The following is a 26,141-nucleotide window of genomic DNA, read 5'->3' on the forward strand; positions in this document are numbered from 1 at the left end:
GGCCGGAGATGCGTGGGTCATAGCATGAGGTGTGTTTCTGTAGGAAAGTAAAAAGGTATCCAGACGCTTTTGAATGGAGTGTTGTCCCCTTGCTGATTTCAAAGCGTTTTTCATTGTCTGCACAAATCTTTCAGCTAATCCGTTGGTGGACGGATGATATGGTGCTGACGTGATATGGTGTATCCCATTTGCTTTCATAAAATTTTGAAACTCCTGAGAAACGAACTGCGGTCCGTTGTCGCTCACAAGTTGTTCTGGCAGACCAAAACGACTAAAGAGTCCTCGTAGTTTTTGGATAGTAGTCTCTGCAGAAGTGGACTGCATTATAGAGACTTCTGGCCATTTAGAATGGGCATCTATTGCCACCAAGAACATGCTTCCTTCAAGGGGGCCAGCAAAGTCAACGTGAATACGTTGCCACGGGTTTTCAGGCCAGTCCCATGGGTGTAGGGGTGCCCACTGGGGTGCATTCCTCACACCCTGACATGACATACAAGCTTTTGCCTTCTCTTCAATAGCGCTGTCCAGTCCAGGCCACCAAAAATAGCTTCGTGCAATTTCCTTCATGCGCACTATTCCACAGTGACCGGAATGTAGCTGTTCTAACATCTGTGATCTCAGTGGTGGTGGAATAATGACACGTCTCCCCCACAACAAACAACCAGATTGGACCGATAACTCCGTCCGCTTGGACATGTAGGGAACAAGGTCGGATGAGACCGGAGAGGTTTGTCGAGATGTTCCATGCATCACCAGGTCCATAACGTGGGACAATACTGGGTCAACGCGAGTTGCCTTCTTTATCTGAGTAGCAGTGATGGGTGTATTCTCTACCTGTTCAAAGTAGAAGATTTCCTTGTGGGCACTATCTTGGTGTTTGACCGGCAAAGGCAACCTTGAGAGGCCATCTGCATTGCCGTGTAGAGTGGATTTCCGATATTTGATTTCATATGTGTGTGCTGAAAGTAACAATGCCCAATGTTGCATACGACTAGCAGCTAATGGGGGAATGCCTGTGTAAGGTCCAAAAATTGATGTCAGAGGTCGATGGTCTGTGAGAAGAGTAAATTTTCGCCCAAACAGGTACTGATGAAACTTCCGAATTCCAAAAACAATTCCTAATGCCTCACGTTCGATTTGGGCGTAGTTAGTTTCTGCTTTGCTTAGAGTGCGTGAAGCAAAAGCAATAGGTCTCTCTTCTCCTGAAGGCATAATATGTGACACGACTGCTCCCACTCCATAAGGGGAGGCATCGCAGGCCAATTGCAGTGGTAAGGATGGATCAAAGTGCGTTAGAACTTCAGAATTTAGCAATGCATCCTTAGCTTTGTTAAACGCAACATCACAGGCTTCAGTCCACTTCCAGGCCTTGTTCTGCCCAAGGAGCTCATGAAGTGGTTTTAGCAGTGTGGCTAACTGTGAGATGAACTTTCCATAATAGTTCAGGAGTCCTAGAAACGAGCGCAGCTGGCTTACATTTCGAGGTGGGGGAGCCTCCACAATAGCTTTAACTTTTGCAGGGGCCTTATGAAGACCTGCAGAATCAATGATGTGTCCCAAATATTCAACAGAGGGCTTGAAGAATTCACACTTGTCTTTGCGAACTCGTAGGCCATACTCTTCCAGTCTTTGTAGGGTAGCCTCTAAATTCTTTAAGTGATCCTCTTCATTTCTTCCAGTGACCAGGATATCATCCAGATAGCACTGAACTCCTGACAAGCCACACAAGATCTGGTCCATAGCCCTCTGGAACAGGGCGGGAGCACATGTTATTCCGAAGGGTAGACGACAGTATCTATAAAGCCCCTTATGAGTCACAATAGTCAACAGCTCTTGGGACTTTTCATCGACGTGCATCTGTAAATATGCTTGACTCAGATCAATCTTACTGAACTTTTGTCCCCCAGCCAGGCCTGCGAAGAGGTCATCGATGCGGGGAAGCGGGTATTGCTCTGCACACAACACTGGGTTGACAGTGACTTTAAAATCACCGCAAATCCGGAGAGAGCCATCTTTCTTCACGATTGGAACGATAGGAGTGGCCCATGAGCTATGGGTAACTGGTATTAGGACTCCATTGGTGACCAGGCGCTCCAGGTCTGCTTCAACTTTTGGCCTGATGGCATATGGCACAGTTCGGGCTTTCAGATATTTTGGTGGACTGCCAGGTTTAATGTTCAATGTCACAGTGATTCCCTTCATACTTCCCAAATCATCTCCAAAAACAGCAGCATGTTTCCTTAGTATAGGGGTTAGACTGGTTTCTTCTTTAGTCATCCGGTGCACTTCTGCCCAGTTCAGTTGAATCTTCCCAAGCCAAGACCTACCCATTAAGGCTGGGTAGTTACCTCTCACCACAAACAGTGGCAATTTAGCCACCTGTCCATTGAGCTCCACCTTAACATCAATAGTGCCCAGCATAGGCACAGCTTCTCCCGTATACGTCTTCAGAACAGTTTTTGTTGCCTTAAGCGGAAGATGCTGTAGCTTTTCTTTATACACAGTCTCGGAGATCAGTGAGACGGCTGCACCGGTGTCCAGTTCCATGCGTATACGTTTGCCATCCAATAACGGGGTTACCCAGTATTCATGTGAGCCCATTGCCAAAGACAAAACATGCAGTGGCACTTCCTCTTGCGATGAGGTGTCACCTTGATCATCCTGGGTCTGCTCTAGGGTATGCAGGGTTCCTCTTTTTGTCGGCCAGACCACAGGCCTCTTTTTCTTTTGTTTACAGGCACACTCAATGTGTCCCTTTTTGCCACAGTGTCGACACACCAGGTCCTTACACCAGCATTCTGATGCCTGGTGACCCGGCTTACCACAGCGGTAACATTCTTGACTCTGCACAGTTTTGTGGGTCGGTTCTTGTGACACTTTTTGCACCCTAGGGGGTGCACCGATGTATTGTGCCTCCCTTGTAGCCAGTTCCATGGAGACAGCAATATCAACAGCCTTCTGTAAGGTAAGCTGAGCCTCTGTCAGTAGGCGCTTCCGTATAGCTTCACTGTACAGGCCACACACTAACCTGTCACGCAGGGCATCATGTAACATTTCTTTAAATTCACAGTGTTCTGCTAGCTTTTTTAAAATGGCTACAAATTGTACAACTGTTTCATCTTCCTTTTGGTCTCTTTTGTGGAACCTATATCTTTCAGCAATTACCAGTGGTTTTGGGGAGAAATGAGACCCCAGGATTTCCACAATGTCACTGTAAGATTTAGTCTCAGGCTTAACAGGGTGTAGTAAGCTGCGTAGCAGAGAGTAGGTTTTAGCCCCTACAACAGTTAAGAATATTGGCACCTTCTTCGCTTCTGTAATGTCATTTGCAATACCAAAAAGCTCAAAACGCTCAGCATACACATGCCACTGCTCTGTATTCTCATCAAAAGGCTCCAGGGGCCTGGTCAGAGTAGCCATGATTTTTAGTTTCACTTTCACAGTCAGTGCAAATAAGCAGCTTTTTTGTTTGTTGGTTCTTTACCTTAACTTCTACTTCCTTCTGTTACTGGAGCAGCACCGGAATCCCATCCTCGTCGCCAGTGTTATATCCTTGGGGCAGCCGGTGTAGGAAGCAATCACTTGAGGCCAGAGAGCAGGCAGCTAACCAAAACCTCCATTTTATTTACATATGTACAGAGAGCTCCTCAGCCGGTTGAAACCGGTTGAGCTAACCCATAATAATCTAACTCAGTTGCCATAGCAACAAAACCATGACAACCAAATACACAACACCCTGCATCACCACCTCTCTTTCTATACAAGAACCAGGCCAACATGAATTCTCTCTGGGTGAGTTGAGCAACGACATCTCTTGCCCCCTAGTGATGCATTCACACACATCCACTGCAGATATGTGAGGGCCTGGCTTTCTAGCAATAAGACAGAGGCCACCCTTCAGGTAAAAGATCTGTTCATACAAAACCGCAAGACACTCCCAGGACTCCTTAGAGCACCATTTGGTTTTGAACAGACTTTTGCATGGCCTGAAATAAACGTACAGTAAATGCTGGAAAGCACTTAGACTTCTAATACCAAATAAGACTAGAAGACCCCAGGCATCTCTAAATGAATGCTTCTCAGAATCAATGCAGGCCTCCTTGCCATTCTGCAATATTTCTCCCGTTGCACTCTCTCTCTCTCATATAAAATATTTCATGCATCACACTGCCTCTCCCCAATTTAGTGAAAGACACTTCCAGTGCTCTCAGAGCCCCTTCATGCAGACTGGGGGCTGCCGGCAATGGCATTTGATTTGGGTTCTCTATTTGCAAAGCTCAGATTTCCATGTGAAGCTTTATTTTCCATCCTACCTTCCACTAACTCCTATGCGATTTCAGTTGGACATGTGGGGGAGGTGGGCAATGACATGTAGTGCAGCCATAATTGGTGTGTGTGTTCACTGAGGGAATTAGTGGAAGGAGAATTTCCATTAAGCAGGAGGCCAAGAAAAGCTGTGCTAAAGAGGGAGAGGTCCTGAAGGAAAGAAGAGAGCGGCAAATGTATTATCGCTAAGAGTATTCAGTCATCTCCACTCAAAATCAACACAGCATCACCCTAGAGGGTGAGCAGTAGCATCAGTGGTGGTTTCTCATTCTGGGGGTTCCTCGCAACTGCGGATTTGGTAGCATCATCTGAAACAGCTGTGACTGCTTTATGCCTATGTATTGAAACTACAGATCTTGTTTGTGTTTTCTACCATTTAGGAGCTTGGTAAACGATATCCACTAGCGGCATGTATTGTTGCTAATAATACATTGTGTAAAATTATCCATAGTCAGCGAGAACTGGGTATCCCTGAATATGAGTTACTTCCTATCACACAAGTCCTGGGTATTTTGATTTTGTCTACACCGTTTCTGACACATGGGATTGACATTATCTTTCTTGCCATTATTCTTTAAGGTACTGACTCTGAAAGACAATACATCTGGGAATGATGTGATAAGCTCAGCACTAAAAATGCTGATCTGCAAGAGCTGTGAAAATCACTCCTTTTAATATCATATTCCAGGTACAGTGTGCTGGGAAGAAATAACATTGCGTTGGCTGCAGCATAGAGAGAATGGCTTAAATTAACTAGAAGGAGCTGTAATTTAGGTATTGCATAGCCACTTTGCCCACAGTGACTTTAAAAACCATTGAGTTTCTGTAAAAGAAAATTATGCAAGAGAGTAGGCTAATTAGAGCATTAATTTTGTTTATTGTACGTTTGAGCAGAGCTCTTTTGTTTGTTTGGGATGAAGGATCTAAAAAGTTGCTATGGAATCAGAATAATTTTGGGAAACTTTAAAAGTCCAGGCTAATCTCACCTCTCTCCCTCTCATATAGAGTTAAATTTGAGTCTTTTGTTGCGACAATTACCATCAAAATGTAAATTGTTTGCTTGGAGTCAAACACTTGTCACTGGGATTTCAAATAAAAATCAGAGGTCATTCACTTTCCCACAGCAGTCAGGACGGTCATTTGGTGCCTAAGTAGCACATGGTTTTGGATTCCCTGAGTTTTAGGGGCAGGGTCACAGAGTTTGGATTTATAGGGGGATTCAGAGGCCTCTGTGTATTCTCTCCCAGCTGCCTGCTTGTAGCCCAAAACACCTGCAGCGGATGGAAGCCCCTTGATCCCAAATGATTTGGAGAATTGTCTCTTAGTTCAGATGTTGGGAACTATGGTGCAGTTAGAGAGCCAGTCCCCATTTCTCCTTCAGTAAAGGAGGTTGGTAATTTTGACCTGAAGAGCCCCCTCAGTGAGTTTTAAAGGAGTTCCAAAGTTTTAGAGCAAGCAATTGATCATTTTGGCCCAATCAAATCCTAAAGCTGGCCCTGCATTTAGGAGAATTTCATGTGTATTTTTATTATTTCAGTCTCTGATGGTTGGCTAAGAGTTTTCAGGAGTTGATGGCTAAAGATCAAAAGATTTTAGACCTGATCCTTCATTACAGCCAAGTTCTTAGTGCTAGAGCTGGACAGGAAATGGTTTCCCCATCCTGTGAATATTTGGGACATTTTTCCTGTCTTGAATAGGGGTGAAAAGTTGAATTTTCAAAAGTTTATCTGAACCTTTTTCTTCTCCCGGGTTAGGTTAATTAAAATGTTTTGATTTTTTTCTTCAAATGTTTGTACTATAATTAACTTAGTTTAAAACAAAGTTGTTTCAAATGGAAAAGGCAATTATTTTGGCAAAATGCTATGTTCCAACCCATTCAAAACTTGTTTGTCTATTTATTAATTTTTTTAAGTTGAGAAACTCATTGAAAATCAGCCCTTTCCCCACCAAAAAAACAGTTTGGATAAATCTGCATTTTTCATCAAAAATGTTTTAGTGGAAAATTTCCACCCAACTCTACTCTGTGCAGCTGGAGGGAAGAATAGTGGAGCAGAGCATGGCCCTTTGTGCTTCCCTGTTGCCAGCATCAATGAGAGAAGCCAGAAGGCTGCCAATAGTCCAAATGTGCTATTACTTCTGCTGAGGTCAGCAGCAGCCCAGGGTGCCCTAGCCATTGCTCTTTGATTGCCAGCCACACTCCCTAAGCTTGACATAGGGTAGAAGCTGCTACAGTTCTACACTACCTGAGGATCAGCTTAGGCAGGGAGAATTCTCCACTGGGCAGCTAACATGGGTTTGTGTCTATTTTGACCAATGAGCGAAGTTTTGGATGATCTCATCTTTATTCTAAACTCTTCAGATTGCAAAATTTGGCTGGCAATCTTGTGGTAGGTGCTTCTTGCTTACAGTCAGGCTGAAAATACGACAAGAGAAGGTGTCCTAAGGTTGGCTTGGCCTTTCTGGTCCCAGTTCCGGACAGACTCAAAGTGCAGAGTGGTGCAGCTATGAAAAATAATTGGGGAAGTGGGGTGAAGGGAGCATGGGAAAATAAATAATTTCAGGGCCTTCTAAAACAAATTAGCAAAGGGTTCAGGGAAACCCTTTTCTCCCACTGATTTGTCCATCGCTAGCCACAGAGGTGTAAATGAATAGTAGTGAATGGTATAATGGATCTCCACATGTGTAGCTGTAAGTAGCATTTTAATGCTGGCATATCTCTAATATCCCCCGGCAAGAAGAGGCATAGCAGAAAGAGCTGGGAGGGGAAAAAAAAAAGAGAGACTTTCCCCTGCTGAAAAGTTCAACACTTTTATGTGTAAGCATTTAGAGCTGAAAGGTAAAGGGTACATAAGGTTATTTATTTAACATTCCTGCAGTGTATTCCCAACAGGATAGTGCTCAAAATGTGGCAACATAGAGCATCAGATTCTTGTTCAAATCTTTCGGGGTGTGACATTTGCTCAAAAGCTGAAGGACTAAAGAATCCTAACGAAACAATCCTTACTTTATAGGCCACGAAGCCTTGTCATTACCAAGCATTCTACAAGCTAAAAGTACTATGGGGGAACTTTAGTTTAAAAACATGTTAAAATGCTACATACATACTGTAGAAAGGTTCCATGTTAAGATACTTTGAGGGGGGATGTGCCAGGTTTTAGACAGTCCGCTTCCACAGAATCCATGTCTCTTTGTCTTATCACTTTCATGTATTACAAAGGTTAAAAGAACATAGCTGTGAAGGGCACAATCTGATCTTTGTTTGGTTTATTAAAAGCCTTTATGGCCTTCTACTACGGAGTTGAACTACAGTGGCACAATGTGCGTCACCCTTGAGCGATACTCAGCTGATATAGATTGGTGTAGTGCCTTGAATTCAGTGTATACGTTTAGGGAGATGTAGATGCTAACCAGGATTATTAAATAGCTGGTTGTCAAAAGACTAAAGTTAGCGGGGAGAAGCTGTGGATAAACAGTGACTTCAGTGGAACTACAGCAATTTACACCAGCTAAGGACACAGTGCTCCTTTTCTGGGGTCATAACATGGGAACTTCAGGGTTTGTGGCTCTTCAGGATTGTTGGTATGTTTGACAATTTGTTTAGCTTTTTCTAAATTTAAAAGTAAAAGCTTGAAAGGAAGTATTTTCCTGCATGAAATTACTTCTTTGGAATGCTACAAAAGGCTAAAAAGAGCCGTCCAGCTGTGTTAGTAGCACCTGTTAAGTGCCTATACAACTGCAGTTTGAATTTATCAAGCAATTCCACTAAAATGCTAGTTTTCATCCTCTGGAGCTGAATGAATATTGGGGGAAAACCGAAAAACTCATCAGTATTTGCTTACATTTAAAACTAAATTTGCTTCTGCTGTCTTTGAACCCTTTTTGGTGTTCACCTTCCATAAACAACAAAGAGGGCATAACATACTTGTAGAATGGACCTAGGAAACAGGGGCGGCTCCAGACACCAGCACGCCAAGCGCGTGCGTGGGGCGGCAAGCCACGGAGGGCGCTCTGCTGGTCGCCGTGAGGGCGGCAGGCAGGTTGCATTCAGCGGTATGCCTGCGGAAGGTCCGCTGGTCCCGCGGCTTTGGCGGACCTCCTGCAGGTGTGCCGCCGAATCTGCGGGACCGGGGACCTCCCGTAGGCAAGCCGCCGAGGGCAGCCTGCCTGCCATGCTTGGGGCGGCGAAATACCTAGAGCCGCCCCTGCTAGGAAATGGATTAGAAGCTTGTATACTTGAGCATTCCTGAGTAGGAAATGTTAAAGTCCCATGCATGTTACATTTTTATAAGGAATGGGGCACTGATTGACACAGCAAAAAGGGAGATGTCCTCACCAGAATCCTGCACAGAGGCAATTGATGTACCAGTCTATGTTCTGCCCACACCCTTTGCAGCTAGAGCTCTGCACAGTATTAGTTTGTGTGATTGACTGCAGTGATGATAGAAAATGACAGACCAATAAATGCAAATTAAATTACTATGCCATATATGGGATAGGACATTGGTTAAGACAGAAGAGGGACCAGATTTGTAGAATCCCTTCTCAGAGCCATAGCAAAGAGGCAAAAATCATGTCAGATAAGGAATGTGGTCTCATCCTTACCTAGCAGGACCACACATGAAGACGTAAGTATGTTGTGTGAATGTATTGAGAGAAAACTACATCTATTCAATTACATTTTTTTAGGAATGATACAGTATCTCAGACAAAGCTAGTATGGTATAGAAAGAAGGTTAAAAGTTTGCTAGGATACCCTGGTTATGCATATATCCTTTTCCCTGAAATATTCAAAGATCAAGTGCTGTCTTCAAGCTCCACGTCTTGATTGTAAGAGTTATATACATCAAATCAGGATACAGAAATAATACCATATGACTACAGCTGGTTGAAAAGTTTCCATCAATGGGTTTTTAAATGGAAACCCATTGGAAGTTTTTAAATGGAAACTTTCACTTGGAAGGAGAACATCCAAATGGAGCAAAGGGAAACGATCCTATAGTTGGGACTCTACTCCCAGATGATGTTGTGGTATCCTCTCGCATTGAGGATACTTCTCTTGGGGAGGGAACTCCAGTTATTAGGAAGAGACAGGTATTAGTAATGGGTGATTCAATCATTAGAAATATAGATAGCTGGGTTTGCGATGATCGGGAGAACCGCATGGTGACTTGCCTGCCTGGTACAAAGGTTGCAAATTTCTCGAGATATCTAGATAGGCTTATGTGTAGTGCTGGGGAGGAGCCAGTTGTCGTGGTACATGTAGATACCAATGACTTGGGAAAGGATAGGAGAGAGATCCTGGAGGCCAAATTTAGGATGCTAGGTAAGAGATTGAAGTCCAGGACCTCCATGGTAGCATTCTCTGAAATGCTTCCAGTTCCACACGCAGGGCCACTTAAGACAGGCAGAACTGCAGGGTCTCAATGCGTGGATGAGACGATGGTGTAGGGAGGAGAGGTTTAGATTTATTAGGAACTGGGGAAGCTTTTGGGAGAGGGGGAGCCTATACAGGAAGGATGGGCTCCACCTAAACCGAAATGGAACCAGATTGCTGGCGCTTAAAATTAAAAAGGTCGTAGAACAGTTTTTAAACTAAGGGCTGGAGGAAAGCTGACAGGTGCGGAGGAGCATGTGGTTTGGTCATCTCTTAGGGGAGGATCTATAAATTGAGATTCCCTATGTCCTAATAAGGAGGAGAGGATGGAAAAAGATAAAATATAGGGAGGATCTGATGAGAAACAGTCAAATGAAAAAAGTCCCATTCAATTACATCATGCAATAGGGACAGCCAAAAAATGACAAGTTTTTAAAATGCTTATATACCAGTGCTAGAAGTCTAAATAATAATATGGGTGAACTAGAGTGCCTAGTATTAAATGAGGATATTGATATAATAAGCATCACAGAAACTTGGTGGAATGAGGTTAATCAATGGGACACAGTAATACCAGGATACAAAATATATCAGAAGGACAGAACAGGTGGTGCTGGTGGAGGAGTGGCACTATATGTGAAAGAAAGCGTAGAATCAAATGAAGTAAAAATCTTATATGAACTAAATTGCACTATAGAATTTCTATGGAATTTCTATATTCCATGCTTGAAAAATAACAATATAGCAGTAGGGCTATATTACAGACCACCTGACCAGGATGGTGTTAGTAAATCTGAAATGCTCAGGGAGATTAGGGAGGCTATTAAAATAAAAAATAAATAATAATAATGGGGGATTTCAACTATCCCCATACTGACTGGGTACATATCACCTCAGGAAGGGATGCTGAGATAAAGTTTCTTGACACCTTAAATGACTGCTTCTTGGAGCAGCTGGTCCTTGAACCCACAAGAGGAGAGGCAATTCTTGATTTAGTCCTAAGTAGAGCACAGGATCAGGCCCAAAAGGTGAATATAGCTGGACCGCTTGGTAATAGTGACCATAATATAATTATATTTAACATCCCTGTGGCGGGGAAAACGCCACAGCAGCCCAACACTGTAGCATTTAATTTCAGAAAGGGGAACGACACAAAAATGAGGAGGTCAGTGAAACAGAAATTAAAAGGTACGGTACCAAAAGTAAAATCCCTGCAAGCTGTGTGGAAATGTTTTCAAGACACCATAATAAAGGCTCAACTTAAATGTGTACCCCAATTTAAAAAACATAGTAAGAGAACCAAAAAAAGAGCCACCATGGTTAAACAACAAAGTAAAAGAAGCAGTGAGAGGCAAAAAGGCATCCTTTAAAAAGTGGATGATAAATCCTAATGAGAAGAATAGAAAAGAGCATAAACTCTGGCAAATGAAGTGTAAAAATATAATTAGCAAGACCAAAAAAGAATTTGAAGGACAGCTAGCCAAAGACTCCAAAAGTAATAGCAATTTAAAAAAAACAATACATCAGAAGCAGAAAGCCTACTAAACAACCAGTGGGGCCACTGGACGATTGGGATGCTAAAGGAGCACTCAAAGACAATAAGGCCATTGCGTAGAAACTAAATGAATTCTTTGCATCGGTCTTTACTGTTGAGGATGTGAGAGTGATTCCCAAACCTGAGCCATTCTTTTTGGGTGACAGATCTGAGGAACCGTCCCAGATTGAGGTGTCATTAGAGGAGGTTTTGGAACAAATTGATAAACTAAACAGTAACAAGTCTCCAGGACCTGCTGGTATTCACCCAAGAGTTCTGAAGGAACTCAAATGTGAAATTGCAGGACTACTAACTGTCATCTGTAACCTATCATTTAAATCAGCTTCTGTACCAAATGACTGGAGGATAGCTAATGTGATGCCAATTTTTAAAAAAGGTCTCCAGAGGTGACCCTGGCAACTACAGGCCAGTAAACCTCACTTCAGTACCGGGCAAACTGGTTGAAACTATCATAAAGAACAAAATTGTCAGATGCATAGATAATTGGGAAATACTCAACTGTTTTTTGTAAAGGGAAATCATGCCTAACTAATCTACTAGAATTCTTTGATGGGGTCAACAAGCATGCAGACAAAGGAGATCCAGTGAATACGTGTATTTAGATTTTCAGAAAGCCTGTGACAAGGTCCCTCACCAAAGGCTCTTATGCAAAATAAACAGTCATGAGATAAGAGGAAAGGTTCTCTCATGTATCAGTAAGTGGTTAAAAGATAGGAATCAAAAAGTAGGAATAAATGGTCAGTTTTCAGAATAGAGAGAGGTAAATAGTGGTGTCCCCCAGGGATCTGTACTGGGCCCAGTCCCATTTAACATATTTATAAATGATCTGGAAAAAGGGGTAAAGAGTGAGGTGGCAAAATTAGCAGATGATACAAAACTACTCAAGATAGTTAAGTCCCAGACTGACTGTGAAGAGCTACAAAAGGATCTCAAAACTGGGTGACTGGGCAACAAAATGGCAGATGAAATTTAATGTAGATAAATGCAAAGTAATGCACATTGGAAAACATAATTCTAACTAGACATATACAATAATGGGGTCTAAATTAGCTGTTACCATTCAAGAAAGAGATCTTGGAGTCATTGTGGATAGTTCTCTGAAATCATCCACTCAATGTACAGCGGCAGTCAAAAAAAGCACACAGAATGTTGGAAATTATCAAGAAAAGGATAGATAATAAGACAGATAATATCATATTATCTCTGAATAAATCCATGGTATGCCCACACCTTGAATACTGCATGCAGATGTGATTGCCCCATATCAAAAAAGATATATTGGAGTTGGAAAAGTTTCAGAAAAGGGCAACAAAAATGATTAGGGGTATGGAATGGCTTCCATATGAGGAGAGATTAATAAGATTGGGACTTTTCAGCTTGGAAAAGAGGCAACTAAGGGGGGATATGATAGAGGTCTATAAAATCATGAGTGGTATAGAGAAAGTAAATAAGGAAGTGTTATTTACTCCTTCTCATAATAAAAGAACAAGAGGCTGCCAAATGAAATTAATAGGCAGCAGGATTAAAACAAACACAAGAAAGTATTTTTTCATGCAATACACTGTAAACCTCTGGAACTCCTTGCCAGAGGGTGTTGTCAAGGCCAATACTATAACAGGGTTCAAAAGGGAGCTAGATAGATTCAAGGAAGATAGGTCCATCAATGGCTATTAGCCAGGATGGGCAGGAATGGTGTCCCTAGCCTGTTTGCCAGAAGCTGGGATTGGGTGACAGAGCATAGAGCACTTGATGATAACCTGTCTGTTCATTCCCTTTGAGGCATCTGCCATTGGCACTGTCAGAGGACAGGATATTGTGCTTGATGGACCTTTAGTCTGACCCTATATGGCCATTCTTATGTTCTTAAACTGGCTATTTTGTCAAATCAGAAATTTCCAAGGGAAATATTTCTTTTCAATTACATTTTGGAGGATTTTGCTGAAATAACTAAAATTGATTTTTTTTTTAATACCAAAATGTTTTTCCTCAGGTTGAACTTTGTCAGTTTTTAGTTGCCACAGACAAAAATCAGTTTTCAACTAAAACCTGAAACATAATCAGATAGTTCTACATAAGATCAAACAGCCCAATTTCTGAATATCAGCTATTAAATACAAAATAAAAAGTATTCATGACTAATCCACAAAGTAAAAGCACACATAGGAAAGAAAAAGGCAAATAGATGCAAACATTGAATAGCTTAGAGGAAATCACATATGTACATTTATCTAGTAAATTATTTGCTGTAAATCACTTATATCAAGTTGTTGTCAATATTGCTTTTCATTATCACAAAAACAACAACAAGAAAAGGCATTTGTGTTTTATTGAGAACATTGCACATAACTCAGAATTCCTCTATGTTTTGTAGGAATTTGCAAGATTTTATAGATAGATTTAAAACAAAATGAATTTAATTTTTTTTATTTACACTAAAAAGGCTCTTGTTTTCACGTTTCAGTACTTCAGTGTGGCTTTAGGCACAGCTCTGACCAAAGGCAGGGGACTAAGCAGCACCCCTCTCACTCCCCAGAGTCATTGTGACAGACTCATCTTTGAGTCACAATTCCCCCCTTGCTTCCTCCTACCTTCTGTGAGTTGGTAGCTTATTGCTTGCCTGTCTTAGCAGTAAATTATTACACCCTCTCCCCCATGCTGGCTCAACTACTGTGACTAGAGATTAAGGAATGATGAATCCAAGGCTTCACCCATTCTCCTACCACCTGTTCCAGGGAAGGAGTAGTCTTGCTACTCCTACAGATCAAGATCTAAGGTTCTGGTGCTCAAGGTAGGTTCTTAGTCTCTCAGTACCTTCATGAAAGCATAGTCACATAGTCTTTCTACCTGATAGATACCATCAAGAGGGTTCATCATATGCACAGAGAATGAATTCTCGGCTGTGTTCACAAAAACAATGAGGAGTCCGGTAGCACGTCGTTGGCTGTGTTGACATTAATGAGTTTCTATATAGAGATGGACAATATTTTTCCCATTAGATTCTTCACCTAGCATGTTTTAAATAAATAGCTACCTATTAAACTTCATGGAGCCACTTGGGTTATTCTACTCTTCAAGTGGAAACATTTATCTTGCAGGCCCACCTCGAGATTCCCCTGGATATGCCACACTCTCCTCATTTCAGTTCCAAAAGACATGTTCATAAACAGTCTTGTAAGGCAGAAGCAATAACAGTTAACAGAGTTCCAGGAACATGACTCACTTTTAAAGGAAGCTAAAAAACAATACAAGTGAGCTTGACTGAGTGCATTTTTGAACTTGCCAAATAGAAATTAGTAGAAGTTAATGGAATGATTTAAGGTCTTTAAAAGAGAAGAAACATGTTTTTCCTTTGTACAGTAATTTTGCAAAACCTTTTAAATAAATAATGCTATGACATTTGATATAATTAGGTTCAAAACCCATCATGAAATGCCATCCATTTAAGAGTTTGTATTTAACAAACTACCAAGGCTTTAGAAGGAGGAGGGGGGGAAGCCCATGATGAACAATTAAAACAAATGTCATCTCTTTTACTCAGTTCACTTATTTATTTAGCAGAGAAAACATTAATAGAAATTCAGCTACATTAGGACATTAGGATAATCTAGTGCATTATTAATGCAAATGTCATAAGAAGGTTAATTACCAAAAAAAAAAGAACAGTTATTGTTCATAATGTTCTTCCATTAGAGAGAATGCATCCAGTCATTCCCAGATAAAAGCAATTCTTGCTATTATCAAAAATACACAAGGGGTCTTTTGACCTGCAGAATGTCAAAAAAATATTAGACCACTGTCATATACTTAAGTCTAACACCCAAGGCTCTGGAAAATATTGTCAGTGAAAAACTCTGACCTTTATATGAAGCCAAAAATTGACAGGATTATTTTTGTGGGAAAGGGTCAGATGATTGCTAAAAGGCCCAAAGGACTAACAGCCAAATTCATCTCTTAGATAATTGTACGTGACTGCTGTTAAAATCAATAGAAGTTTGACAGGACGCACATGGAGACATCCAGGATGGAGGAAGCTAGCTGATTAGAGATTACTACAGCAGCACCGTAGGAAGAAGGAGAACCAGCTGCTCTACGGGGAGGAGACTGGCTGCTGCCACCTACTCCCAGAGCTGGGAGACTTGCAGGGACTCTCTTCAGAGGGGGATGGAGGCATCCATGTGTCAACCTGACATAATGTCCTAGCAGGTGTGCTGCCTGCCTGGACCCTGCATCTGTGACTTTACAGAAAGGTTGTCAAAACTCATTCATCCCTCTGACCACTGTCCCCTGCTGCTCATCCATGTGGGTGCTAATGATACTGCCATATATGACCCTGAGCAGATCAGCAATGACTATAGGGCTCTGGGAGCAAATGTGAAAGAATCAGGGGGTGGAAGTAGTGTTTTCATCCATCATCCCAGCTGATGGTAAAGGCCCAAGCAGAGGGAGATAAGTGCACAGCTGCACAGATGGTGTGGACAGGAGGGCTTCAGTTTCCTTGACCATGGGATACTGTTGCAGGAAGGAGGATTGGTGGGAAGAGATAGGGTCCACCTGGCCAAGAACGGGAAGAGCATCTTTGCATAGCAACTCCCCAGCCTAGTGAGCAGAGTTTTAAACTAGGTTCAAAAGAAGGCAGATAGAAGCCCACATCTAGATATAAAAAGGAGGTGACCTTAAGTTAGAGCTAGATGTTGGGAGAGAGGGAGATGTGGAAAATTACAATTGGGTCATAGGGGCAACAAGAAGGAAATCAGTGGAGGAATGTGCTTAACCTCCCAGATGTCTATACATAAATGCATGGAGTATAAGGAACAAACAGGAAGAACAAGAAATTTCCCAGATAAGTCTGGGGAGCAGCTAAACCAGTTTCCCAGAGACAAAGGGCGAGCTGCCACCTCAGCCAGGTGTCAACAAGCTGATGGACTATTACCTGGTGAGTGGCCATCTTTTGGCAAGGAAGGGGGCAGGGAAAAAAAATCTACTTAGGCTTCGTCTACACACACACTTTTGTTGGCAAAACTTTAGTCCGTCAGGAGTGTGAAAACACACAGAACTCCAACCGACAAATTTCACCAACAAAAGCACTGGTGAGGACAGCACTATTTTGGCAGGTGACACTCTCCTACCCACATAGCTACCGCTGCTCGTTGGGGGTGATTTAATTATGCCAGAGGAGAGTGCTCTCCCACTGGCACAGAGACCTTACAGTGGCACAACTACAGCTGTGCCGCTGTCTGGTCTTTAGCCTAGTCACAGCCTTAGCAAAGAAACAGCATGGAGTTTCCTTTCTTTATCAAGCCACCTGTCACCTTGCTCCCAGGTGGAACTGCTTCTCAAAGGGGGTGGGAAAACAGGACTATAAAAACAAGGTGCAGACACTGCAAGACACCTTCCTCTTTCTCCCTGTCTGTCTCTGGCATTGAATCTAAGACGACAAAGGAAACCTGCTGTTGGACTATGGTGGGGGGCAGGGTAGTCCTACCCTGGTCAGTAATCTGCATGTCATGAGAAACTTTGCTTGAATCTAATGTAATTTAAGTTTGGCATGTTTTATCTTTGTTTTCATAAACATTTCCGACTTTTATGCCTCATTACTTATATTCGCTTAAGATCTCTTTGTTGTTAAACTTAACATAAGAACGACCCTACTGGGTCAGACCAAAGGTCCATCTAGCCAAGTATCCTATCCTCTGACAGTGGCCAATGGCAGGTGCCCCAAAGGGAATGAACAGACACATTATCAAGTGATCCATCTCCTGTTGCTCATTCCCAGCTTCTGGCAAACAGAGGTAGGGATACTATTCTTGCCCATCCTGGCTAACAGCCATTGATGGACCTATCCTCCATGAATTTATCTAGGTTTTTTTTTAACCCTCTTGTTTAACCCTCCTTGTCCTTCACAACATCCTCTGGCAAGGAGTTCCACAGGTTGACTGTGCATTGTGTGAAGAAATACTTCATTTTAATGTTCTAACCCTGCTGCCTATTAATTTAATTTGGTGACCCCCTAGTTCTTGTGTTATGAAAAATAACAAACAATTCCTTATCTACTTTCTCCACACCAGTCATGATTTTATAGACCTCAATCATATCTCCCCTTTGCCATCTCTTTTCCAAGCTGAAAAGTCCCAGTCTTATTAATCTTTCCTCATACAGAAGCTGTTCCATACCCCTAATCATTTTTGTTGCCCTTTTCTGAACCTTTTCCAATTCCAATATATCTCTTTTGAGATGGGGTGACCACACCTGCATGCAGTATTCAAGATATGAGCATACCATGAATTTATATAGAGGCAACGTGATATTTTCTGTCCCATTATCTATCCCTCTCTTAATTATTCCCAGCATTCTGTTCACTTTTTTTGACTGCAGCTGCAGATGGAGTGGATGTTTTCAGAGAACTATCCACGACTCCAAGATCTCTTTCTTGTTTGACTGTTTTATCTAATCCAGTGTGTTTAAGTTGGAAGGTCTGGAAACTCTATGTAAAATAATAAGATGACATATTGTTCCTTTAAAGGAACAAGAGACTTAACATATTTGTACTGTCCAGAAATAACAGACTTTATATAAATGTGTATTGTCCAGGAGTGGGCTGGGCAGTACAGGACATACATTTCTGGGGGAAGATCTGGGACAGAGGGCGTGTGGGGTCTCCCTGCAGCATAAATGAGGCTGGTAAGAGCCAAGGTGTGGCTAGCAGGCTGCAGCTACACACAAACCTATCTGGGAGTGACTTTCATGCTGGAGGCTGTTTGTGAGCAGTTCAGGTTGGAGGCTACATCAGTAAGAGCACACCCGGTTACAGGGCACGGGTGACATAGCTTCTCATTAATCTGGATTATGCCCCAGTAGATCACAGTGACAGCAGTGTGTGTGTGAGAGAGAGAGGGGGGGTCTACTATAGATCACCAAATCAATTTGTTTGCCAAATTCCAAAATATCACTTCCAAATGGATTTTTCCCTTTTTCACAGGATAGTTTTCATTCTTTTACCTACATTTAAACACTCAAGTGTATTATTACTACATTAATTTCTGCACCACCCACCTCTGCAGTATCAGAAGTCATTTATCAAGTGCAAGGTCATCTTTTATAAAAACCAGTATTAACCCAAAATGAAACCTTAGCTATATTCCATAAAATAAAATTTAAAAAAACCCAACAACCAACACTATAGGATCTGTCTCACCAAGGATCCTATCATTGTACATAACAAAACATAGGATAGAGAGGAAATAGCTGTGTCCTATCTGATATCACTCTGTAGTAACTGTGGGTAGCTGTTGTGCGTTCAGTGGTGATAGTATTTATGTGGGTCTCTTAAGAAGATTCACAGCTATCTCACTACCTTTCAAGCTCAAAAGCATACTCTCAGGGAGTATGTTCAAAGATGTATAATATATTACTAGTAGTTTTGCCACTCACTTCAATGGAACCAGGATTTTAACCATAGTGTCTATGCAATATTCGGAGGGGAAAGGAAGTTAATGGGAAAGACCAGCTTGGTTATCTGTGTGAAAGGCAAAAAATGGAATGCAATTATGTCTAGGTAAGAAAACTATAAGACTAAGAAAAGATTCTATAAATACATTAGGAGCAAGAAAAAGACAAACGAAAATGTACTCCCACTATCTGCAGGGATTTTATTCATCATAACTAAATCAGAAATTATTTTCAAGCAAATGTAGTTGGAAAGAAACAGAACATTTCCATATAGCTGGGACTTAAAATTATGTGGATCAATGTGGACAAATAGTTCTAGACAAAGGAGGTACACCTCAAAAATCAATTTTTGATGTATAGTATATAATTAGTAAATATAACATACAATACAATTCCACTGAAGGGTTCTGATAACTTCATAATACATGAAACCATTGCTTGAGTGATGTATATGGAGCAGTTAATGGTAGATTTTTCCTATGTTTCATAAGTATTCTGCAATTAGGTACTTTCTAGGAAAATCTTATAGTCGGTGAACACCTCTTGCTTTTGGAAGATCAGTAGCGCATAAGAAGAAGGAAAAAGTGATGAGCTAAGGCACACTGAAAATTGTCCACCAAAAGAAAATTAAGATTTTAGCTTAATCAAATATTTCTGCAAAAGTGTCTGCTTTCTATGACAATTTTCAAATGTCATCATCCCTCCTCATCCCTGAAATCTGAAAAACGTAAAAAAATAATTTTCACTATTTAACTTTTCAGTTTTCATTATTTTACTTTTTCAACAAGAAGCAAGACTTTTTTACAAGAAAAAAAAAGGTGTTCTATAATGAGCAGATAAACAGTGCAGGGACACCTGATCCTGTATTAATAAAGGATGTTTGAGACTTAATACTGGTTAGTACATTGGACTAAAACATGCTTCAGTCCCATAGTAGCACCGGAAATAAGCTTTTACAGCTCCTTCCAGCTCATTTGAGAAATGTTCCCTTTGAGCTCACTTTACAGATGTGCTGTCTAATGATTATTAGGGTTCTGGTTCATGTTCAGCTCTGGTAATAAAAATCTATAATATCTCTGGGCCCTCAGGTTGGTTGGTGATTAAGAGGGAATCAGCATGAAGTTAAAATATGAAGGAAGCAAGGGGCATTTTATACATTATGCATCTCAAAAGAATTTAGCTTCCGAATATTCAAGAGCCCCATTGATCTATTATCTTTTTGTGGTTGCTTTTTCATTTCCTTAATTGTTACCACTAAGAAAAGAATATGTAGTCTCTCGCTGCTTTACTGAATCTAATTCATTCTGAAGCTAAATGTTTTTACTGGTAGTGGGACTAGGAAGGAGTATTTCACATACTGAAGATCTCTTTTATAGAAGTGGTTACAATGGCCTCTTAATGTTTCCTGTGTGAGCAGTAGAAATAGTTCTGCTTTAATGCACCCACTTTTTCCCCCAAGTAATTTAGATTAAATGGTGGCAATGTAAAGGAATTGTGAGCTCTATTTAAACAAACTTGGCCCTTACTCCGATAGGTACTGGAACTAGGCTGTGCCTTTACTTCCCACCTCCGTCCCGATTTTTCACATTTGCTATCTGGTCACCCTATACACAGGGTGAAACAGTTTGATTCAATGACTCGCAGCACCCCCACTATAAAATTTGTTCCAGCATGCCCATTCCTGCAAAACGTTCTGTGCTGGCAATCTCTTATGCTTACTTGCACTCCTACTGACTTTATTGGGATTTTTCCCATACAGATCTCTTTACAAGGTCAGGGACTTTGCTTTCATGTTTCCCTTATTGATACAGGTCAATCTGTAAGATGATGTACCATGACAGATACCACCTTTTGTTAGCATATTCCATATTATTTGATGGAATGAGTCAGAAAATAATACGATATGCTATTTTCCAAGGAAAGCAAACTGTCAGAATTGTGATTTACTCCTAGGTTTGTAACCACTGTTTTGTTTCTTGATGGTGTAATGTATTCCAAGGCAAGAAATGGCTAGCAAAGCAGCCAGTGATTCAAATAAGAGACAATCTCACTTCAGCTCAAGGTCATAATGTGAATCTTGGCTGTACTAGTGTGCATACAGTACATTTTTCAACTCCAGCCACGGGAAGGAAGAATCCATTAAGTGATTCCATCCTAATATTCTAGTCTGCTGAGCCTTATCTTTCCCCTCCATTCTCATATAGCTAGTTCTTTCTCCTCCTGGCCAACTCCTCTTCTACAGGTGACAGCAGCCTTGCAGTTTATTTGGTTTCTAGAGGAGCTGTTACCAGACTTCTCAATTGTTTTCTCTCTCTGAAATTAATTGCCATACTAGACCCTGATTCAGCACATTACTTAAGACCAGGCATAATTTAAGCATATGAGTACTCCCATTGAAGTGCCATGCTCAAGTCCTTTGCTGAATCTTGGCCCCAATCTCTGCGAATAGCTGATAAGAGGCGGTGTCCTTTTTGCTCAACTGTCACATCTCTTCTCTAAACAATTTTGAAAATCTAAATTCTTGGACAAAATTCTCTGCTGCTGTATTCTGAAAAATAATAGTGATGCAATAATAAAACCTGAAAGTTATTGTATTTATGTGACGATGGTTATTGTAACCATCTTCAGAATTAAACACATACATGTTACTTGGTACTGGATATTTCTGACCTTCTCACAAGCAATTTATTTTTCCTCACTTATCTGTGGTGGTTCTTAGACATTACCGATCAGTCAGTCCTGTTTTACCAGTTGCATGTCTCTCATGATGCTAATATTTTAGGGATTTAAACTTTAATATGAACATTAACAAAAAAAATTTAATGTTGAGTACTAACAAGCTGATCTACCATTAAAAAGAATCTCAAAATATTCTATTTCCTCATTCTCCTCCAGGCTCTCTCCCCTCCCATCTTCTATAAGTGACAGCAGTCTTACAGTTTGGCTAGTTTCTATAGAGGCTCAAAATGTATCAAAATCCACTATGCCAGGTGTTAGAATCCTGGCTGAGTCCCCCGTGAACAGTCAGCAGGCTGTTATAACCAGATCCAGCTTTTGGATCCCACATGTTTTCAAGCCAGTTGAGTTTGGGCAGCATCCAGACACACTCTCTTTCTGGCCTCTCAGAAACATTCCTGGAGTACAGACTCCCTGCCTTGTCAGTACCACTTCTTGGGATACGGGTCCCTGCCATCCAATTGCCCTCTGTTGAAGCTGACCAGATATCAAGGATGAAAAAATTGGGACAGGGAGGTGGGGGGGGAATAGGCACCTATATAAGAAAAAGGCCCACATATCGGGACTGTCCCTATAAAATCGGGACATTTGGTCAGCCTGCCTCTGTCCTTCTCAGGTGCTTATGCATGCTGTCCCAGAGTCCACTCCTAAGGGTGCTCTGGATTATAGGTTAACTCTTTTGGGGACCAGGTAACAGTTCCAGTAAGAAACATGGGACTTTGAAAAGGAACTTACACACATACACAAACACATACTTAACTTGTAGACTGCACAAAATGTACAGAGCTGGACAAAACAAAACACACCTAATACAATACCCCTTAGTCTGATCTCAGCTCCTTTTTGTGAGTCTGTGGGTTTGAGCCAAATCCTTAAAGTTGGCCAAGTCTCTCCTGCCTCCCCTCCTCCTGCTGAGTCTTCTGGGTCTGGTGATGAAAAGGCTTCTCTTGCTTAGACAGCAGGCCACTTTTAAAAGCAGTCTATGGTACCTTCCTTTGTTCCTGTCCTACTGGGATTTTCCCTACTGCCAGCCCAGGTGGGATCACTGGCAGACAGTCTTTAAAAGTCAACGGTTCTGCCTCTAGCAACCTATTGTTCTACCAGGGTAGAGTTATTTAAAGCTGATGCCTTTTTGATGGCCCCTTTTTAGTTCCCCAGATCTAGCCTGTTTTCTACTCTAAAATGGAAGTTCCAATCCACACTGAAGGTAACAATCATATGTGCTGTAAAACAAAGATAATATCTGGAAACATATTCCCCACACCAGTGTCCTGAAAAAGAGAACAGTCCAGCCACCAGAGTGGGCTAAAAAGTTATCTACGGGGGGGAAAAAGTGCTTCTCTTCAAGAATTGCCTGTCTCGCCCCTTCTTCCCACCATACACACACGTACATGCTTCTGCTGCTTTACATGTAACATTACCCAGAAAATATTCTAATTAATTGCTCATGAAAAACATTTTCCACACAAATCTTTAGAAAGCAAGGGCAGATGTTTCTAAAATGTTGTATCTAGATTTTTATAAAGATTTAAAAATTATTCTTTCCCTAATTCTGCAAGAAAATGCATCCAGGTGGTCCACTGCACCCACACAGAGCCCCTTTGAAGTTCATGAAGAGCCACACAGAAGCAGGGCTCTGCTGGAGTTCATCTTACTGCAAGACTGGAGCCATATTGGTGGAGACAGAAGAACTGTAAGACTTTCTCACTTAGACCTTATCTACACTACAGGTTACTGAGGTCTAACTTATATCACTCAGGGGTGTGAATAATCCACACTCCTGAGCACTGGTGTAGACAGCACTATGTTGGTGGGAGAGCACGAGGCAGGAATCATTAAGATGATAGGAGACAACGCTGGTGTAGCTGTGCTGCTCTAAGAGCTGTAGTGCAGATGTAGATGTAGACTGTCTCCACAATGAACTCCATAATACCAATGAGTCCATCTCTGTGCATGACTTCAGTGGGAGCTATTCCCAGCTCTGCCATTGACCTACTCTAAATCTGTGACTCACCTGCCAGTGCACCACTGCTGGACAGACATAGTGGAGTGGCTCTCCTCCTCCTTTGGTGCTCTCTGCTGACAGTCACTCTGTCCCTGTGGAGGTCTGTCTCTTCCTGTGACTTTGCCCTCTACCCAGGTCACTTAAAGTCCTGCCCCTTCTGGGGAAACCAGAGTCCCATATATCATTGCTTTCACACCAGATGTTTGGCTCCACTTCAGGTTTTTGGGCCTTTCAGCCCTTGGCTCCGGGCTGGGGCCTTCACACCCCTGCCCTCAGTGGAACAGTAGGGAAATGCAGGCCCATCCTCTCCTCTGGGTTCCAGACAAGGTCTGGTCATTCAGATCATCTGGTCTGTCCCTGGGCTGCTTTCTACCATTGCCTCCATTAGACCCTTCTCACAATCTATTGCCCAGCAGATGCTCTGCAGGACCCAAAACAAAGGAGATCCAAACTACTTGAGGAACCAAAAGAAATAAAAGGGTTTTGCACCATGCCTACCTGCCCCAAAGCAGTTCTGACACTTAAGAGTCTCTAGTTAGGCTCTAGCCCCAGTTGAGCCTTCCATCCAGGCAGCTTCAATGTAGTCTTTAGTCTCTAGACCTAGCCAGGTCTTCCTCCACAGGGCTATCTCAAGAGGTCTACTCCCTCCCCTGGTCAGCAGTGACTAAACTGGGCTTTTCGCCCTTCTGTACTCCCACCTTTTATCTGTGTTGTTTCTTTAGACTACAAGGTCTTTGGGGCAGGGACTATCTCATGCTATTCGTATGTGCTTTTGTGTACCACTATAATACAAATTCATAATAATAATTAATCTGAGGCAAGAAATTGGCACCAAGTTTCTGGAAAGAAATTAAATAGTAAAGATAAATTGTTTAAAGTAGATTCAATATACTGGGGTACAACTTTGCTTTCCAACGAAAAAGGCATGAATGATATTCTGTTTATTTTAGCCTCAGGGAGCGCAGCACTTAAGTCTTAATTAAATACAGAAACCCAAATAGGATATTCTTAAGCAGATGTCATGATGTTGTAGGCCTGAGACCTGATCAATACTCCCACCCCCACTCCTTTGGTGAAACAGTGAGCTCACCACTAACATTTAAAATAAATAATGTTCTGCTGCTGATAAAGCATCCCTACCTCAGGAATGTCCCTACCAAGAGTTATAACCACCAAGGTTGAAAAGATACTGGGAAATTAGGGAGCATAGAGAAAGAGATTCAATAAATGGTAAGAAACTCTGACCAGGATTTTTATGCTGACCATCTGCATAAACAGAGAAGGTCACAACTAAGTTAGAATTTAGGTATGAAAAATAAAATGTAAAAAACTTGGGCAGGAAGGAGGACACATAGGTGTCAGTTTGTAATTGGTTAAAGTTTTGTTATTTAGGAGTGTAGGATAATGTGATAGGTTTAATAAATTTGAAGGAGGGAGCTAGTTTACCTATATAATATAAATGAAAAACAATGTTCTCTGGGAACCATTTCCAGACTGCAGTTCAACATCAAGCTGCTGAAACTCTGACCCGTCTACACAACCGTGACGTGCAGAGGCATCGGCAGGAGCCCCCAGATGAGAGGATCCTGACTGGTCATCAGGTGAAGTTTGTATATTGGGAGTGGTGAGCATAAGAGCTTTCCTCGTATATGTATTCTGTGTGTGTTGCTAATAAATAGATGTTTAGAGCACAGCTGTTTAAGGCTCTTTCACTGGGAAAGGGTTCCACAGACCTGTAGAACCCTGAGCTCCGAGGGAAGGGGCGGGTACTTAAATTGACCAGATTTCTTCCTGAGTGTGGTTAAGGGTAGGTGCCTTATGCCCTGAGTCCTCAAAAGGGAAATGGTGGGTGTTCCCTAAATTGACCAGGTCACACCTTGAGCCCTCTGTAGGGTATAGGTGGGGCGCCCCCGATTTTTGCAGGTAACAATGTGACTCTGACCAATGTTTTCTAGCTCAACCCACTATTAAAGCATATGCTAACTACTGTTAAACTGGTATAAGATAAGAAAATATGTTGAGATTCAATTTTCTCTTCTTAATTGAAATAAATATTGTGGTAAAATACACTATTTTAGGGTATAGCTGCAATGTCAGTTTTAATGTGTATAGGATTCTGATAATTTTTGTGGTTTTTAAATATTAAATGGAAGAAAGATGGTAATGATTAATATGACAAGTTGGCAAGAAAATGAGTTCATATCATATTTGCATTACATGGTTATGGTCCTATTCCCTATGGAAGTTGTATTAATATTAAACAATTTTCAAGCCACAGACAATATGGAACAGACAAAAGGATGCAGGACTATGAACTGCTGCATGGAGATTCAGTATATCATCTTGATTTATCTTAACCATTTATATAATGCTGCTTACTGATTACTGTAAGCAGGACAGTTAGTGTGGCCTTACTGGAACTTCATATTATAGATTAGCCTGCCTCACTATATAGAGAGAACTTAGTTGCATTTTTTACATACATTATTTAATGTGTTGCTACTGATTGAACATTAAAAAAATGGTTTTGAAGTGCTAAAGTTTTATCCTTCCCGTGTGGGGAGGGGGAGAGGAGGGGCACGTGCAAGCACATGCTTGCATGTATACACACACACCAGCAGAATTTTATTTTTGGGGGGAAAAAATAAAAAAAAACTTTTGGGCAGTTTTATTACTTTGTATTATAATTACAGCATCAG

The 26,141-nt window shown here is 41.5% G+C and overlaps 1 long non-coding RNA gene across 1 annotated transcript; it reads left to right on the forward strand.

Moving 5' to 3' along the window:
* The first annotated feature begins 3,742 nt into the window (after window positions 1-3,742).
* Window positions 3,743-25,043, forward strand: LOC123343439. Its single transcript, XR_006572242.1, has 4 exons — window positions 3,743-3,792; window positions 4,906-5,014; window positions 22,997-23,130; window positions 24,936-25,043. It is a non-coding gene; the product is annotated as an uncharacterized LOC123343439 (long non-coding RNA).
* The last annotated feature ends 1,098 nt before the right edge of the window (window positions 25,044-26,141 follow it).

The sequence above is a fragment of the Mauremys mutica genome, chromosome 10 (assembly GCF_020497125.1).
Source record: "Mauremys mutica isolate MM-2020 ecotype Southern chromosome 10, ASM2049712v1, whole genome shotgun sequence".
Lineage (NCBI taxonomy): Eukaryota > Metazoa > Chordata > Testudines > Geoemydidae > Mauremys > Mauremys mutica.